A 17,358-nucleotide genomic window follows, 5' to 3' on the forward strand; every position below is an offset into this window, starting at 1 on the left:
AGAAAGAGAGGCTCTTCAAAGTACTTATGTTACTGGCAGCAGCAGCTGCTTCTCAAAAGAAAGCTCGAATCGCTGCTTTGATTAAAGAGTTTTGTACAAAAATTTGCTCTGTTACAGACTTTGAGCTCGTGTCGTAGTTTTCTTCCTCTTACTTCCCTTCATTTCTTGCCTTTCATTTCCCACAGCGAAATGGACGAGCAAAACGTGTTTACACAAAGAATTTTTCGCTATTGATTGTGTGATTGCAATGTGTATGTGTGTGTGTGTGTGTGTGTGTGTGTGTGTGTACACATATGCAAGGACATTGCTGGAGAAGCACGTTTGGTTTGCCATTGTGGGCACCCAAAAGTCAATATCAGTTCTTTGATTTGATACTCTACGAATACTCTACTCGAAAAGGGTATTTAAAGTCTATCATTGAATTTGTTTAAAGACAAACATTCTATCAAGACGATTTCCTATTTATATTACAATACAGAATATCCTCTTTCTATACATTCTCATTATTTGACCTTTGTTAGAGTATTTCGATTTCATCTAACTTGAGGCTAACTTTTATTTTCCTTTATTTATTTCACATCGTTATTTGCAGTGATTCAGTTGAGTTTGTGCTCTGAGTGGGCTACTTGTCGAAAATCTGGGAAAGGGTGTCGAAAAGAGGGAGAGATGATGATGACAGCGAAGTTATCTCTGCGAGTGCTCTCTGCTTGTGCTCTTTTATAGCCCTTTATATTTGAAGTATCAAGATTGGCTATAGAAAATAATCTAACAGGCTTTGCTATCTAAACGCACGATATTTAGCTGCTTGATAATAATTTTATTTGGTTTGCTTTTGCACAGAACTCAAACAATAATAATAATAATATATGAGAATTACAAGTGCAAAATTAACCAAATTTAATATATATGATTTTAAACAAGTTTAATACAAAACCTTAAAGCAGAAAGCAATATAATATTCTTTAACTATTAATAAAAATGTAAAATTTATAATTAGAAAATCATTTGATAAAAAAAGAGTATGGAGAATGGAAAATAAATTTTATTTAAATATATATTAAATTTAGAATGTATTCAAAAATTTCTTTGTTGAAAAAAGTGAATGTGTAATGCGATATATATCTTTTTATAATATAATTATAATTAATTTTATACATACAAAGCTATATTTGCATTACAAATCACAAAATAGAGATTTATAATATACGCAAAGTAAATACATTTAATTAGGCAAATCTTTCATTTGCTAAGGTAAGCCCATGCCTCAGGGCTTCCGATATAACGCTAGAAAATTGCGAGCTCAGCGAGAATCTACTAATATAGAATTGTGTTTATTTATTATAATTTTACATATAATTCTTTGAATTATTATAAAATAATATACATTTCATACAAAACATGTATACCAAAATTAAAGTTTTTATTGCCGAACAGAATATATAATATTTATATTGGCTTTAATATATTTGTTGTTGAAGGATTTTTTATAGTTAGACATTTTTGATAGCTATGGAGCATTAAAATGTCAGTCATGCTTAGCATGTATTTGTGAGTATGTGTGTATGTGCTATAGTGGCATTAAATAGAAACAGAATTAACCCAAATATGCAAATAAATTTGCCAGCAAAGCAAACAAAAGCAACAGCAACAACAACAACAACAACAACAACAACAAGAATACAGCTACACATTAACTTCCGCAGCTCATTAAGTCGCTGTCAGTTGAAGATAGTGTGAGGCTGAAAGAGCGAGAGAGAGAGAGAGAGGGATAGAGAGATGGGGCTAACTAAGAGAGACAGGGAAAGTAGGAGAGGGCAAATATTTGTATATAAAAAATTTATGCGACGCCAACTGGACGACAGCACACACACATACAGACACAGGCACGTACACACACACAGACACACTCATACAGCTGCAAATCAGGGGCTCGCCAGACAGGCGAAAAGTTCGCTGGCTCTCACAGCAAATAAAACATTTGGCCCCATGTAAATTATGAGGGCCACACAGCGAAAACCCCAAAACCTCGCGCTTGGAATACGTAAATTAGCAACAACGAAAAATATACAAAAATAAGGAAAGAGGAAAAAAAAAAATTAAATAAAAATATCAGCGCGCCAGAGGTCAACTGTGGGTGAGCAGCATCAGCAGCAATGCCAGGGCGCGTCCATGTTCCTGCCCTGTCCTGCCCTGTCCTGCTCTGTCCTGCCACGCCTACTGCTCGCGCTCAATATAAAGGCTAAGCGAAAATGTCGACACATTAAATGAAAATGACGGAATTTTTACTTGCTCCGAATTGTTGGCTTACAAAATGTCAATTGGGCTCAATATGAACGACTAGCAAATGCCCTGTAATGAGCTTTATATTAATTTGCCTCTTAATTGAATAATATTTTTTTATATACTATAAATATAATTATATTGTAATTTAAAGAATTATTTACTGTTTCCTTATTTTATGGAATAAATAATGTTGTAGTTTTATCATATTTACATAAAATATTAATTTAAATTAATTAAACAGACTATATCTGCTTTTTAACATTCATTCAAATTTCAATCAAAATTCTATGCCAGTCAATCGCAATTAATTTTTTGTTTTTCTGCAATTCCGATATACTCCATTTCCCTATTTCAACAGAGCAGCAGAAAAACTGAAAGAAAGAAAACAAAAATATAAAAGAAACCTGTACGCATCCTTGGCCTCCAGTTTAATTAGGCCGTCTGCCTCTGTTTTGGCCTATATATAGGAAAAAATGCCTTTAAAAATGTTCGTTTAATGCCAATGCCCTCGCTCCCCCAGGTTAAAGGTCGTTTTTTTTTTTTTTTTTTTTTTTTTTTTTTTTTTGGGGTCGAATTTACGTTTTGGTTTGGGTGTGGCCAAACTAATTAGTGGCCATTTCGTGGGCGTTGCTGTTTAATGAAATTTTAATAGGACTTTAATTGAAATTCAGCACGAGACGCAAATTCTGAGTTTCAGCAGTGAGCAATTAACAAAAATTACATATGATTTTTGCTGTTTATAGAGATATAGTTGATAACAATAGAGATATAGTTAGATAGATAGATATTTCTATAGCTATACAGATAGATGAATAGATAGATAGATAGGCAGATATATAGATAGAATGATTGAATGATAGATAGTTAAATAGGTAAATAGATATATAGTTAGATAGATAGATGATAGATAGAAAAATAGATAGGTAGAGTGATAGATAGTAAGATTAGATAGATAGAAATATATATAGATAGTGGATTGGAAATAGCAGATAGAGCTAGCTCGATAGTAGATAATATTTTAATCTAGCTTTGCTAATAAACCAAATTTAAGGATTTCGTTAAACTTAACAACTTCAAAGACTTTAAGACTCAGTTCCAAAACTGTTTTGGATTAAGTTACTATATTTAATATTTTTCTTAGCTGTGCTCTCTTTCCCACTGACATTGAATAAATATTCGTTTGTCTTCAATTCACTGCGAAATCAAATATTTTTGTCATTGCTTTAGGCCAACTCCAGCAAATGGGAATTTAATTAATATTTTAAACGAACTCTTTATTATCAAATATTATTTGATTGTGCGTTTGAGAGGTAAAAACGAAAATGCCTTAGGCGCAAAGTTCTTAGAAGATATTTTTAGAAATTTAATTTAATAAATATACAACTTGTTAGGGAAATCTTTTGGATTCAAATAAAAATTAACCAAATTTATTCGATAAAGAATGTGCAAAGAATGTCATTTAATTTTATATAAGGTCTGATGAAATGGAAATCTATACAAATACATCGGTATTGTACAAGAGTTAAAATAATTTAAAATGGCTAAAATTTGAACTCAAGTTATAAATAAATAATTTTGAATTAAATAAATACATCAAAAACTTATACGAAGAGGTTCATTAGGATCCGTAAAGTTTGATATATTTTAGTCTTAGCAGTATTTTTCTTGTGTCAACTATTTCAAATATCGGCGTAATAAAGAAAACTATAAATAACGATTTAGTATTACAATATGCTTAGCTAAGATCTAAAATTTATTAATTCCGCCTAACCATCTGATCTTTGACTGCTTTTCGATATACCACTCCATACAATACATAGATAAAATCCTTCATTTAAAGTTCTTACAAATGTGATACATAATTAGTCGTGTCTATACTTACTTTCTTGACTGCATCTGTAGAATTCGGTGCAAGGAATCTTTTGAGTAATTAAAATCGAATTCTTGTTGCTGTGTGCTGTGTAATTTACCGTTCTTGTTGCACATTCCTTGTGGCTGCACACAAAGACACTCGCGGCACACACTCCCGCTCATACACACAATCAGACAGTTACTCACACACACACACACAGAACCGACAATAATTAAACACACGCGTCGCGTAATGACAAAACAGAGCGCTTAACGAAATGTCGAACGCAGCTGCCGAAATTTATGGAAAAAAAACTGCAGTTACAGCAGCAGCGGAGGAGGAGGAAGAACAAGAACCAGTAGAAGATGAAGCCGTCGCCTGTGCCTTGGATTCAGTTTCGCTAGTTTCAATTTCGCACAGTAATTATTGTTGTTGTTGCTTTTGCGTACATTTTGTTACTGCTGTTGTTTTTGTTGTTAGCTTCGACGGCTTCGTGTGCGCTGCTATTGCCTGCTGTTGCCCGCTTGGGGCAGAGATCCAGTTCGTAGCGCGTTATCAATGGAACTGCTCAACTGCTGATTTTTCTCGTCATCGTCGCTAGCATCGTCCCAGAAAGTACATTTATGTTTTTTCACTCGCGATTCGTCGTCACGATGCTCTCTCGGCCATTCGGCTCGGCGTCGTGTGGTCGTCGTGGCTCTTGGGCGGGTGAGTGCAACTTAACGAAAGGAGTGCCGTTGTCGTTGGGGAATTATACTTTTCGCACTGTAAACGAGTGAAAAAGAGAGAGCGTAGAGAGCGCATTAGATATGGGAAATTTTAACAGCAAAAATTTGTGACTGTTAACTGTGTCAGTTATGTTAACTGCCTATTTGAATTAAAATATATAGAGCAATAAATAAATTTGATTATTTTATATTTGAAATTTAAATTTGTAAAACTAAATTAAAAGCAAACAAAAAAAAATATTATAATAATAATAATAAATATTATTTTTATCCATAAAATTTGTTTATTTTAAATTTATGTTAAATGGAGTGTATTTATTTTAAATGGAGTTTCTTCTCCAATTATAATGATGTAATGATAATAAACATCAATAAGAAATTATTTCTAATAATAATATTCATCAGAAATAATAATAATATTCAATAATATTTTAAATATATTCATAATGTTAACATTACAGGCAATTCGCAGTCTACATCTGTCCCAAAATAAAATACTGGTAAATTGCTTGGTCCTTTAGCAGTATCCTTAAAAGGATTTTTTTTAAGTGCCCAACTTTTTTTGCATGTTAACAAAAATGTCAATGACTTACCAGAATGTAAAAATATATTAACTGGATTAATACATTTTCTTTTTTGAAACACAGCAAATAATGTCAGCTAATATGATAATATATGTAAATACATTGATATCTAATAAACATATAAATTTCTGTAATATTTAATTATAATAATATTTCTGTGGTTACTTTGAACTCATGTAAATATATAGCTTCCATTATATATGTAATTGTAGATAATCTAACAAAATATCTTTATAGTTATTTTAAGCTGCCCATTCGAGTTAATTTAAAAAACATTTCTGGATTTAACGACTTCATATAATGCACAAAAATCAGCTTTAATATGCTTAATACAATTATGAGAAGCGCTGAGAGGGGAGCAATACATACATATATATTTGGCAATTTCCCACCTTCGCAGCTTGCATACAAATTAAAGCATAATTTATAAGTGAATGTGTTTATGAGCATGTGTGTGTGTGCGTGTGTGCCTTGTGCACGTGAGTTTGGATGAGATATTCCCGTATTTTAACCTGACGACTGTCATAAAAATTCTGCTTTTATTGTCGACGCGACGCCAAAGCCTCCAAATGAAAAATGCATTTTGAATTGCCTGCTTTGACGCCTGTTGAATGAGTGGCTTAGAGGGGCAAGCGTTGGATGGGGAGGGGGGGGGGGGGGTGTGTGTGGTGGTGGTGGCCTGTAGGTGTTTGCTTAAATTAGTTGTGCGCACGTGTGTGTGCATTTTTAAGTTGTTTTGCTCACTTAAACGGAGCAGGGGGAAAAAGCGTCATGCGGCAAATGGAAAACTTCTCCCGTACGCCTCATTTTCTATAAGTCAATTGAAATTTATTACGCACACACGCACACGCACACATTGACTTCTGCCACGCCCCTTGAGCTACAATATCTACTTAGCTGCCCCACCTGCTTTTGCGTACATGTTGTTTCCCTATAATAATTTACAAAGCATTTTACGCTTCGCTTCGCCTGCCATCTGCATTAGCCGCAAAGTCAGTTAGCCAAAGCACATTGGGGCAGTGCGGCAAGGTGGGTGGGGCGGTGTGATGGGGGGGGGGGGGGGGGGGGGGAGGGTTGTGGTGAATGTCTGCATTATGTAAATACATAAAAAGTCAACGCGTCCCTGATCTATGGCCCATTCACTCGGGCTGCTCTACTAAGCGATTCCTTAGCCAGCTTGACTAATGGCCCAATATGATGGACAGCTACATTTTTTGTATTTCAAGGTTTTTATGCGGAGTCTGAGATAAAGATTTGAGAAGGATTTTCTAATATGAATATGAATTAAACAACATTTTAATACAAATGTTTCTGTTTAAACTTAATATATGTAATACTTGTACTCTAGTATATTATACGTGATTGAAAGTAATAAAAATCTCCTATTTTCGACATAAATATTATAAGATTTATATATTAACAAAAAAGTCCTATAAGACTTGAATCTAATTGGAGCAAGTGGATAGATTTTCATACATTTATACATTAATAACATATGTATTTAGTTGTGACATTTATCTTCAAACAAAAAAATAAGCCATTGAGCTAGAACTTATTTATGTGCTCGTCTCTGAGGCGACACAAAAACAATTTCCAACTCATAAGAAAAGCAATGCATCATTTTTATGCCGAAAAGTTTACAACAGCCGCAGCCGCAGTCGCAGTCGCAGCCAGAGCCGATTAATGTGCCCAGAGGCCGTAAGAGAGTGCGAGCGCGAGCGAAACAGAGGTATATAGAGAGAAGCGCACTCAGTTGGAGTTTGCACGCACACACACACACACACACACAAATACGCACGCACACACACACCGATAGAGCTTACAACAGAGAGCACCCCAAAGGATATTAACAATAATCTAACCAAATTAACCCAAAGCACTAAAGTGTAAGTGACATTAAGTTAATTTTCGAGCTGAAGGCGAGAGACCAGAGCAGAGGCAGCCTGAGAAATAAGAGCGAGAGAGCACAGCAGCGAACTGAGCAAAGGAATAAAAAAAGTTGGGGTTTTATTTCACTTGCTGTTGCTGTTGTTGTCTGTTGGCTGCAACTGTGCAAAATTTCCCACGAGATCAATCAGCCACAGGCACAGCAGCAGCGGCAGCAGCAGCTTGACTCTGTCCGCCATCTTTGTTGTTTTTGTTGCTATTGCTGTTGCCGTTATTACTACTTTTTGCAACTTTTTTCTTTTCTTTTGTATAGCTTGGCCGAACGTCTGCTTTTGTTTCTTTTTCTCCTTTTTTTTTTTTTTTTTTGTTGTTTGTGTGCTTGTCTATGCTGCTCATAGAGCGGCGGCTTTTTTTTGCTGCTGCTCAGCTCTGCGCTTTGGTGCTTTTCGTTGGCTCTTTTTGTTTTACACCTTTTGGCATTGGCCTTTCGCAGCGAGCGAGCGCAGCTAATGAAGCGTCGTTGATGATGCCACGGCGGCGAGTCCTGGCAGTGGTGGGCGGGGGCAGAGGGCAAATAGGTTTTATTCAGTGGCGTGTGGCTTTAGACGGTGTCAAAAAAAAGGGGGTGGCCAGCGTGGGTTAGTATCTACCTGCACCTGCACAGCTGTGGGGTTGCGCAAAGTGAGTTGAGAAATTCTGTGGCAAGCAAAAATATGAAACAAGAGAGTCATGCAAGCCAATGAAGGTAAACCACGCAAAAAAAAAAAAAAAAAATGAAAAAGGCCCGATAGCTTAAAAGCCTTTTAAAATGCAAAGCTTATTGGATAAAGTTTTTACTTAGCATATTTTGGTATTATATTGAAAAATTCAAACCGGCTGATAAACATAGTCCCCTTGAAATAAATTCTAAATGCCGCCCATGTTTGTTTTAAGAAAAGCTTCTCCTCTCTTTACTTAAAACTGTCTCGCTCTAACACTCTTATGCTTAGACAGTAAATGTGGATCAAGTTCAACTGAGCGCCGTTTACTTTTACGTACTTTTACTTATACTTATGTGTGTATGTATGCGTGTAAAAAAATCTTTTAAAACAACATTAAAGGGTACAATATGTTACCTTTTACTTTATGCAACTCCATAGGATTAGTTCGTTAACAAAATTATTGTTCACTGTTAAATAACAAGCAAAATTGAAAGTTTGAGTGAAACACAAAATGATTCAAAAATTAACACACACACACGCGCTAGCTATTGCGCTACTTGCATAAGGGAAACGAAAAATGTATGTATATATCTCCCTCGCTGACACTATTATTTACGCGTTGCTGAGCGAAAAATGCATTGCAATAGCGAGTTAGGATGAAAAGCATAAAACGAAAGAATTATGGTTATTATGGTATATTCATCTATGCAATAAGTGTGCAAGCAGAAGTACACAAACACAGTTCTATGCAATATAAATATACATATATCTATCACGCGCGAATGACCGTGCAATCAGGCGAATGCACAGAATCTAAATCGTCGCTCAATACTTGAAGTCTGCAGTGAATAAATACATAGCTCTCATTGACACTGCTCTCATTATGCGAGCTGAGCTAAGAATAACGGGATCAAAAGCAATCATATGAACTCATGTACTCACTTAGAGAGTAAATTATGATCCACAAGTCTCTCACAGTGGAAATTATATTCCACACTCATTCCATGCTCTCCATATTGAGTGCTTTCGGTTTTTTTGGCTCTGCAGCAGATCCTTGCGTCAGTACTCACTGCATACTTGTTCTACGCTTGCATGTAACGTATGAGAGAGAGAGAGAGAGAGAGAGAGACAGATGTAAGTTTAATATTTATGTGTGACGTTGTAATATGTATTATAAAGAATGAACTGTATAAAGAGTTAAATCAAATAAAATAAATTCATATATTAAAATATTTATTTATATTATATGTTAATTAGTAAAAATATAAAATATTATTTGCAAATAATTACATCCCTTTTTGTTATATTTAGCAGACGCCTCTGCACACATTAACCGATACTAAACAGCAGTTTCACTAAAAATAATTATATATAAAAACTGTCATCAGAAAGCTTCTGGTGTTCATCTCATTAGAAGCGAAACACTTCAAGGCCAACAACAACAACGACAATTAGAGAGAGAGAGAGAAAAAACCTAACAACAACTTGTCGCTAATTGTTCTATGCGTGTGTGCGTAAGAGAGTGTGTATGCTGTTTGTGTGTGCGGCTGTTTGTGTGTGCGTGTGTGTGTGTGCGTGTGTGTGTGTTACTAAATACCTCCCCTGTACAGCACTGGCCACTCGACAATGCCACTTGATTGATTAATGGCTGTCAATGTCAGCGGAGGTGACAAGTGGCCAACAAGTCAGAGCGAGATAGGGCAAGAGAGAGAGAGAGAGAGGGGAGTGGAAGGAATAGCTCGAGTCGGACTAAATGATGTGCCAAATTGGACAGCCCGGCTACAGACAGACGCTGGGCCGTTACAATGTGCCAAAAAGTATGCAATAAAATGTCAAAATGCCACACGGCAAATGACATGAAAATTGTTGCCAGTTTTTCCTTATATATATTTTTTTTTGCAGTTACAATCATTTTTTCCCCCCTTTGGCGGAAACATTTAATTTTCAGCCTCAGCTGGAAGGCAGCGGCAAGGAGAAGAGCTGTCTCTGTCAGCAGTAGGCGTGGCATTTGATGGGCTATTTGGCTATTTGGGCTAGTTTGGTAGCCACAGGTAAGAGTTGAATTTCTTGCACAACTTGCACTTCCGTCTACTTTTGCATATCCGTTGCAAAAAGAAAAGCGCAGCAGCAGCAGCAGCAGCAACGGTGCAAATGGAACTGAAGGCAAACGTTGTAAGAAGCCGAAAATGGACTCCATTGCGGATATCCGCAAAGCAATTTTAATGCAATTTTTATGCGCTCGTTTTGACTTCCTATTTGCCCTTGCTACAATATTTTTTATTAGTTTCTTTTTATTTTTTATACGATGGTTATTTTATTTTATTTTATTTCATTTTCTATTTTTTTTTTTATCCCGCAGTTTGTTGCAGGAAATGTGCCCGAGTGTGTCCTGTCCGAGCGGATGTAAGAGGTAACAGCTAAGTACAGTGAATGCTCGACCAGTTGACCAAGCTGATAGCGGACAGAAAATTTGAGAAAATTGTATTTTATGTGCTATATATAGTGGAAAATGTAAGGAAGAAACACCTTAAATTATAAAAACCAAATAAAATGTAATCTAAAAATATTCATAGTTAAAAGTTTTGTATCAATAGACTTTTTAAGGTATGAAGTGTGTAAAAGATATGCTGAAGCTATAAAAGTTAATTTTTCTTTTTTGTTAACAGTTTAATTATTATAATGTATTTAAATATAAACTAAATTTTTTAGATATGTATGTACTATTTTTGTTGGAAAAAAAATTAGTTTTTATTAAAAATTATTTAAACTATATACTAAAATTTGTTAAATACATACTATGTTGGAATTATTTAAGTTCTTGATAAAAAATGCATTATAAATAAATTATTAATTTTGAAAAATTAAAAAATAAAATTAAAATAAATCAAATTTAAGCTGAACCAAAAAATCTAAATTCAAAACATCATAAATAACATGAAAATAATATTAATATTAATGAACTTTGAAAATGTAAATGTAAATGTAAACTAATTATATAATTAATGAATTGTAAATGTAAACTAATGTATAATTAATCCAACATAATTTCGAGTAGTACAAGGAGTTAAAAATGTAATAACATTTCGTACTTTTTTTTTTTTAATTTATTTATTTTTTTCCATTAAGTCCTTAAAAATTCAATTTCGTATTTTCATATGCCAACATAATTTATTTCGGCTCGAATAGCTATGCCCTTTTGAAGTTTCTTCTGGTCAACATTTGGAGGCTCTAATCGATGCTCAAAAAATAAATAAAATAAATAAGTTACTTAATTTAACTGGGCTTTTGTCTTGCAGCTGGCAAAAGTTTCGCAGCAGCCGAAAAGGAGTTTGTGAAAATTTTAGCATAAAACCATTTTACATGATGCTAACCACAGCAGCAATGTTGGAAAACTACGAAAAGCAGCAGCGGCAGCAGCAGCGGCAGCAGCAGCGGCAGCAGCAGCGGCAGCTGCACCACTCAACCAACCACGGCCACCCACAGCGGGCCGCCCACTCCAACGAACGCAACCAAGAAAATTCTATATAAAGGCACAAAAGACGTCAGCAATGTCTACAGCAGCAGCAGCACCAACAACAACAACAACAACAACAACAACAACAGCAACAGCAACTGAAGCGCCAACAACAAAGGACATCAATAAACAGTGCAAAAGACAGTCGCCAGAGCCTGAGCCTGAGCCAGAGGCAGAGAAGATGGGGCACAGAACAACAGAGGACATGGCAGTCGCAGGAGTCGCAGGACTCGAGTCTTGGGTGCGGCCCAAAAAGCTTCCGGGCAGAGGCTTTGCTGCTGCTGCTTCTTCTTATACTTTTTTTATATCGAGCTAACGGGTTAAAAGAAATGGGGAGCTGTACGAAAACATACGTCAACGATGCTTTATTGAGTGAAACAAATACAGCTACGCCCCCCCCCCTCCCTCCCAGTAACAACCCCTAGCTAGGACATTTCCCTAGCCCCATCGCTGCGCTTAACCCATTTGTTGTTGCTGGTTTTTGGGGCCAGTGTCAAACAATTTTAAAGTTGTGCGGTTACTTAAGCAGCAAGGCTAACTGTTATTGCCCCTACCCCCAGCCCTGGCCCTGGTTCAACTACCCCCGCGCACCATCTCGCCACAACGCGCAGACAAACAAAGCGCCCCGAGCGGGATTTTAAAAAGCACTTACGAAAAGCTACCAAGAATGGGACTTACGCTTAGGCAGCTGCCTTGCGATGCGGCCCGTCAGGGGTGCCGGCTGGGGGGTAGCTACCCCCAGCTGCCTGCTGGCAAATTTGCAAAATATTGACAGGCGCAATGGCGGGCAGAGCGAACGTCCTGGCCGGGCATAATTTAATAAATCAATATTTTATTAGCTGCCATGTGGAAGCAGCCTGACAATATGTGAGACGGCTGAATAGAAACACAAAAGAGATTGAGAGAGATAGAGGGAGAGAGGGTGTTACAGGGTGGTGTGGGCAATTGACTTGAGGTGTTGCTGGGCCGTTTGTCGCTGACGCCAACAGGTAGGCGACGAAATTTATAAGCAGCTGTTGCGATTGGTGTGCAAAAACGTGTAAGCCTTTGTTTGTCACAGATAAATTGATAACGCAAATAATCGATAAAGGATGGTATCGATATATGGCAAACACACATATAGTGGATATCGAAAGAAACTATTTACTAGGGAATTCATAATATTATACGATACGATATGATATCATTTTAATAATATGAAAGGGAGATATTCAGTAACTACTAAAGGATTGGAAATCATTCCAATCTGGAAACTAAATGTAGACATAATTAACACAATTAGCGATAAGCTTGGCAATATAATAAAAAAAATTATGGAAAAATAATAATAATGTGAATGATTTGGATAGATGAAATTTAATTTTGTAAAATGTTAATTTAATTGTAATGAAAGCTGCTTTGTCTCCAGGAATGTTTTTTATTTTTTATTTAATTTTTTTTTTTACGCGAAATTATACAATTTATTTACAGGCTAACGTACCGCTACGTTTTAGGAATGTTTTAAGAATTATAAAGGAGACATACAGGGCTGTAACTCAATGAGAAAATATATCGATGATATTTAGAGCAAGAAGTAAGTATAGAGGGATAAAGAGATAGAGAGCGAGAAAGAGTGTGTGAAAACAAGATATACGGAGATAAGGGCGCCGAAGTAAACAAATAAAATAAAGAGATAAAGAGCGAAATAGAGAGAGAGAGAGAGAGAGAGAGAGAGAGAGAGAGAGAGAGAGAGTGAGGGACAGCGGGAGAGAGAGAGATAGAGAGAGTAGTGAAGTTAAGGGGAGAGATAGGAAGTCAGGAAACAGAAACAAATAAATAGAAAGACAAGCCGAGGCAGATAAAGCTTGAGGAAGGGAGAAGGAGAATAGGAATTAACGAGAAATAGAGAAGAAAATAAGAGAGCGGGAGAGAAAGATAGACAAAGAGAGAAAGAGAGAGAGAAGTTAAAGCTATATTTATAGTAGAGAGAAGGCGAGAAACAATTCAAAACTAATTGCGAGATGAAGAAAAACATATACATATATATATATATATATATAGAGAGAGAGAGAAGTTTTACTGAGGCATTTGCTGAGGTATTAGGTGGGAGAAATATAGAGAGAGGTATATAGATTAGGTTCCACATAACTAATCTCCAGAGCAGAGTACAATGCCAACTATGCACGTTGAAAGACTTGAGATCCTTTTCCCATTACATCGTCATCCCATTACATAGTTATTGTAGCTCCCATTTGCTCTAATCTATATGCTTCGCTTCGATATCTTTTGCCTTTTATTTCTATCTGGCGTAGCCCAGATCCCAGGCAAATGAAACACATGTCCAACTGCAGTTGACAGGCGAGCGCAGAGCCAGCAGCAACAGTCGAGCGGGTCAATAGGACAGGACAGAGGACAGGACACGACGGAGGACAGGCTTATCCATGTCTCTAGTATATGCTGCGTGGAGAGCCTTTCAAACGAGATGAGCACGAGGAGGACGAGGGCGCTGAGGACGCTGAGGACGCTGATGCCTGCAGCAAACGCATTGCAAATGGACCAAAGAGAAAAAAAATATTTTTCACAATTTACTTGCTGTTGTTGTTGCTGTTGTTGGCGTCGCTTAACGCACTCAGCAAAGTTGCTGCCGCTGCTGCTGTTCTTGTTGTTGCTGTTGCTGCTGCTTCTTTCATTACTTTTTTCTTTATGACGCTAATGTCCTTAATTCGTCAGTGTTAACCTAATTTCAGGCAGTCGAGCCGAGTCGCCTCGACTCGAGCAGTCAGTCGCTGGGCGAGGCAACAAAGTTCGACGACAGGCGGCGGGAGGCGGGTGGCGGGACGCAGGCGGCAGGAGGCAAATAGAAAGAATTATGCCAAGAAAGTTTTCTATTTTGTCGCAGCGGCAAAAGTTTTGCGGCCAATGCGACGACACACACACACACACACAAACAGACATACGCACACACGATATATCCTGAGCATGTCCTTTGTGTTTGTGTCTGCGCCTGCAAGTCTCTGAGCTCTGCGCATTCCCAAAGGCTATATAAATCATAATAATTTTGCAATGTAGCAAATGGCTAAAGGAGCGGCAGCATTCTCCATGTCGCATATCCTTGTGGCATGTCCTTTATTTGCTACGTGTTGATGTCCTTTTGATGGCACTTCTTCTGGCCGGCCTCAGCTCCGCTCCCGCTACATCTACAGCAAAGGCCTCCTGGGCAAATGACTGGTCACAAGACAAGCTAAGCAAACGCCGCAGCGAGCCACGATCCATCCACACGAAAGCCCCACCGCCCCACCGCCCCATCGCCTGGCCTGCGTCCTTTTCATCCGGCTCAGTTGGTGCGTGCGTGCGTGTGCGTGTGTGTGCGTGCCGCCTTGTATTTGTAATTCGTGGCAGCATGTCCAGCATAAAAATATACTTAAGTGATTTCTCCTGATTCACTTACATAGATTTGGGTTACATTTCTATTTCTATTTCTATTTCTATTTGTGCCCCCATCGGCAAATAAATAATTTTTATGTTTGAATGTCCTGGCATTGCCATCCTTGCGTCCTTCATTTAATTTCGCTTAAAAGCGCCAAAAGTTAAGCTGTAATCATTTAAATGATTTATTCAGCTTGATTTTCATACCACGGCTCGCCGCTTATCAGCTCTTCGACCCACCCATCCAGTCAGCCAGCCAGCCAGCCAGCCAGCCTGCAGTTGGCGAATCCATACCACAGCTCCATTTACATTTACATTTTCGGTTTTCCCTTGGGGTCAGGCCATAGATTGGGGACATTCTCAATCATAATTTGTTGGTGTCACAATGATAATAACAGATTTATATTGCGCATCCGTTGTAAAAGGTGCATTTTTATGTTCATTTCTTGGGGTCTGCTTTCCCCTTACCCTGCTGCTTCTTTTTCTTCCCCTTCTTGGCTCTTTGGCTACGAATCTCATGTAAATTTTGGAATATTCGCCAAGAGCTTTTGGAATACCAAATATAATTTCTAGTTCAAAGAGAAATTATTGCACGGTAAATTAATAATCAAGTTAGCTCGAGCGATTGCAGGAAATAGAAAAAGAGTGCAAATATATGAGTTTTTATTTGAAAACGATTATAAATTTAATGAATGTTAGTTAAGACATCATACTGAATCTATTTTCATATATTTATCTGTTTATTTTCGAATGGTTGTTTCTTTCTGGTTTAGCGTAATTTCAATGGAACGAAATAATTTTTTTTTTTTTTATTTTTTAAAATATTAAATATATATTTTTTTCATATTTTAATATATTTTACTTAAAATCTTCACATAATATTTATGTTTATTTTTATATTATTTATTTATATATAAAAATATTTGTTCATATTAATAATTTAAAATATATTAAAAATGTTCACTTCTTTCATATGTTTATTATTATTATTTATTTAATTATTTATTTGTTTTATTTATTTTTTTTTTCTTTTTATTTTTTTTTTAATTTTGCTAAATCATATATAATATATATATTGTGACAATTAAATCAAGCAACTGATCGGGGAACAGTCAGAGCGAAAGGAACGATCACAAACGAGCTCCCTGAAGAATCCATGCATTCGGCTGCTCTCTGAGTTTTTGCTTCAGATTCACTCTTATCGAGAAATGTACCCCGCTAAATCGAAAATCGCGATAAATCGAATAAAAATGCTATGCCCTTGAAAGAAATTCATTCTCAATAATATTCGATAATTAGAATTTCTATGTAAATCGAAGAAAAAACGGATTCCCTTGCCATTTTGAGTTACCGGGATTCCACTCTATATATCATCTCCCATTCACTTCTCTCCCATCCTCATCTTGATCACTTTTCCCTCACAATTTAACCCTTTCTCCATCTAACACTAAACAAATACCCAATATGCTTTCAACCACTGCCCAAGCTTGCCATTAATTGAACGAACTCTCTAAGCTGTTCTCTAATTAATTGCGAAATGTGTATAAAGCTGACTGCGCTATGCCAATATTCGAAATATGCAAATAAACTGATCCAAAAAAGGGGGAAAAAAAGGCAAAAACGAAAAACTTTGGCAAACAAAAGCGATTTATCCTTGACCTCAGTTCGGCAAAGCGACGTCGTCATTAGATGATTTTTGCGCTGCATAACAATTTTTAATTGTTATTTACTCTATTGTTCGTATTGTTGCTGCAAGAGACCCTGAGGCAGTTGCATCAACAGCAGCAGAGGCAGCAGCGGCAGCAGCAGAGGCAGCAGCAGCAGCAGCAGAGGCAGAGGCAGCGCTAATGACCAACTTTTGCCAAGCAACAAGCGCAACAAAAAAATTCCGTAGCATACATTTTGGGGCACTGTGTTCTATTCGCTGCTGTTGCAGCAGTTGCAACTGTTCTTGTTGTTGTTGTTGTTACAGCTATTTTTGTTGTTGCTGCTGCTGCTGCTGCTGCTGGTAGTCGTCGAAAACACTCAAAACCCATTAGGCAACACTTTATGCTTAGTTTGAAGTTTGAGGGCACAGAAAATACGCAAAAAAGAAAAAGCAGTCGGAAAACAAAAAAATATGAAAGAAAAAGATTGTAAATCTTGAATATTCAATGCTCTTCATCAGATTTCCCGTATATATGCAGATATAGAACTTTGATTGACTATGTAAAAATACTTACTTATTTATTAGAGAATATAGTTTTTATAAAATTCAAAATAACTCAACTTGATTATAATATATTTTCTTCTTGAGCAAATACAACAAATTTATATTTCTTTGAAAAAAAAAATAAATAAATAAATAAATAAAATCATTAGTAAATTAAAATTAAAATTATAATTATATTTAATAAACCTACAG

The 17,358-nt window shown here is 36.5% G+C and overlaps 1 protein-coding gene across 1 annotated transcript in view; it reads right to left on the reverse strand.

Annotated features, from left to right (window-relative positions):
• The window catches only part of beat-Ib (beaten path Ib), a 91,405-nt gene extending 86,684 nt beyond the window's left edge, over positions 1 to 4,721 (reverse strand). Inside the window, exon 1 of the mRNA XM_089463929.1 lies at positions 4,166 to 4,721. The gene's annotated coding sequence lies outside the window, so the exon portion shown is untranslated. The remainder of the gene's footprint in view (positions 1 to 4,165) is intronic.
• Between the last annotated feature and the right edge of the window lie 12,637 nt (positions 4,722 to 17,358).

This window comes from Drosophila arizonae, chromosome 3, assembly GCF_054131065.1.
Source record: "Drosophila arizonae isolate 15081-1271.41 chromosome 3, UAZ_ARI_1.0, whole genome shotgun sequence".
NCBI classification, from domain to species: Eukaryota; Metazoa; Arthropoda; class Insecta; order Diptera; family Drosophilidae; genus Drosophila; species Drosophila arizonae.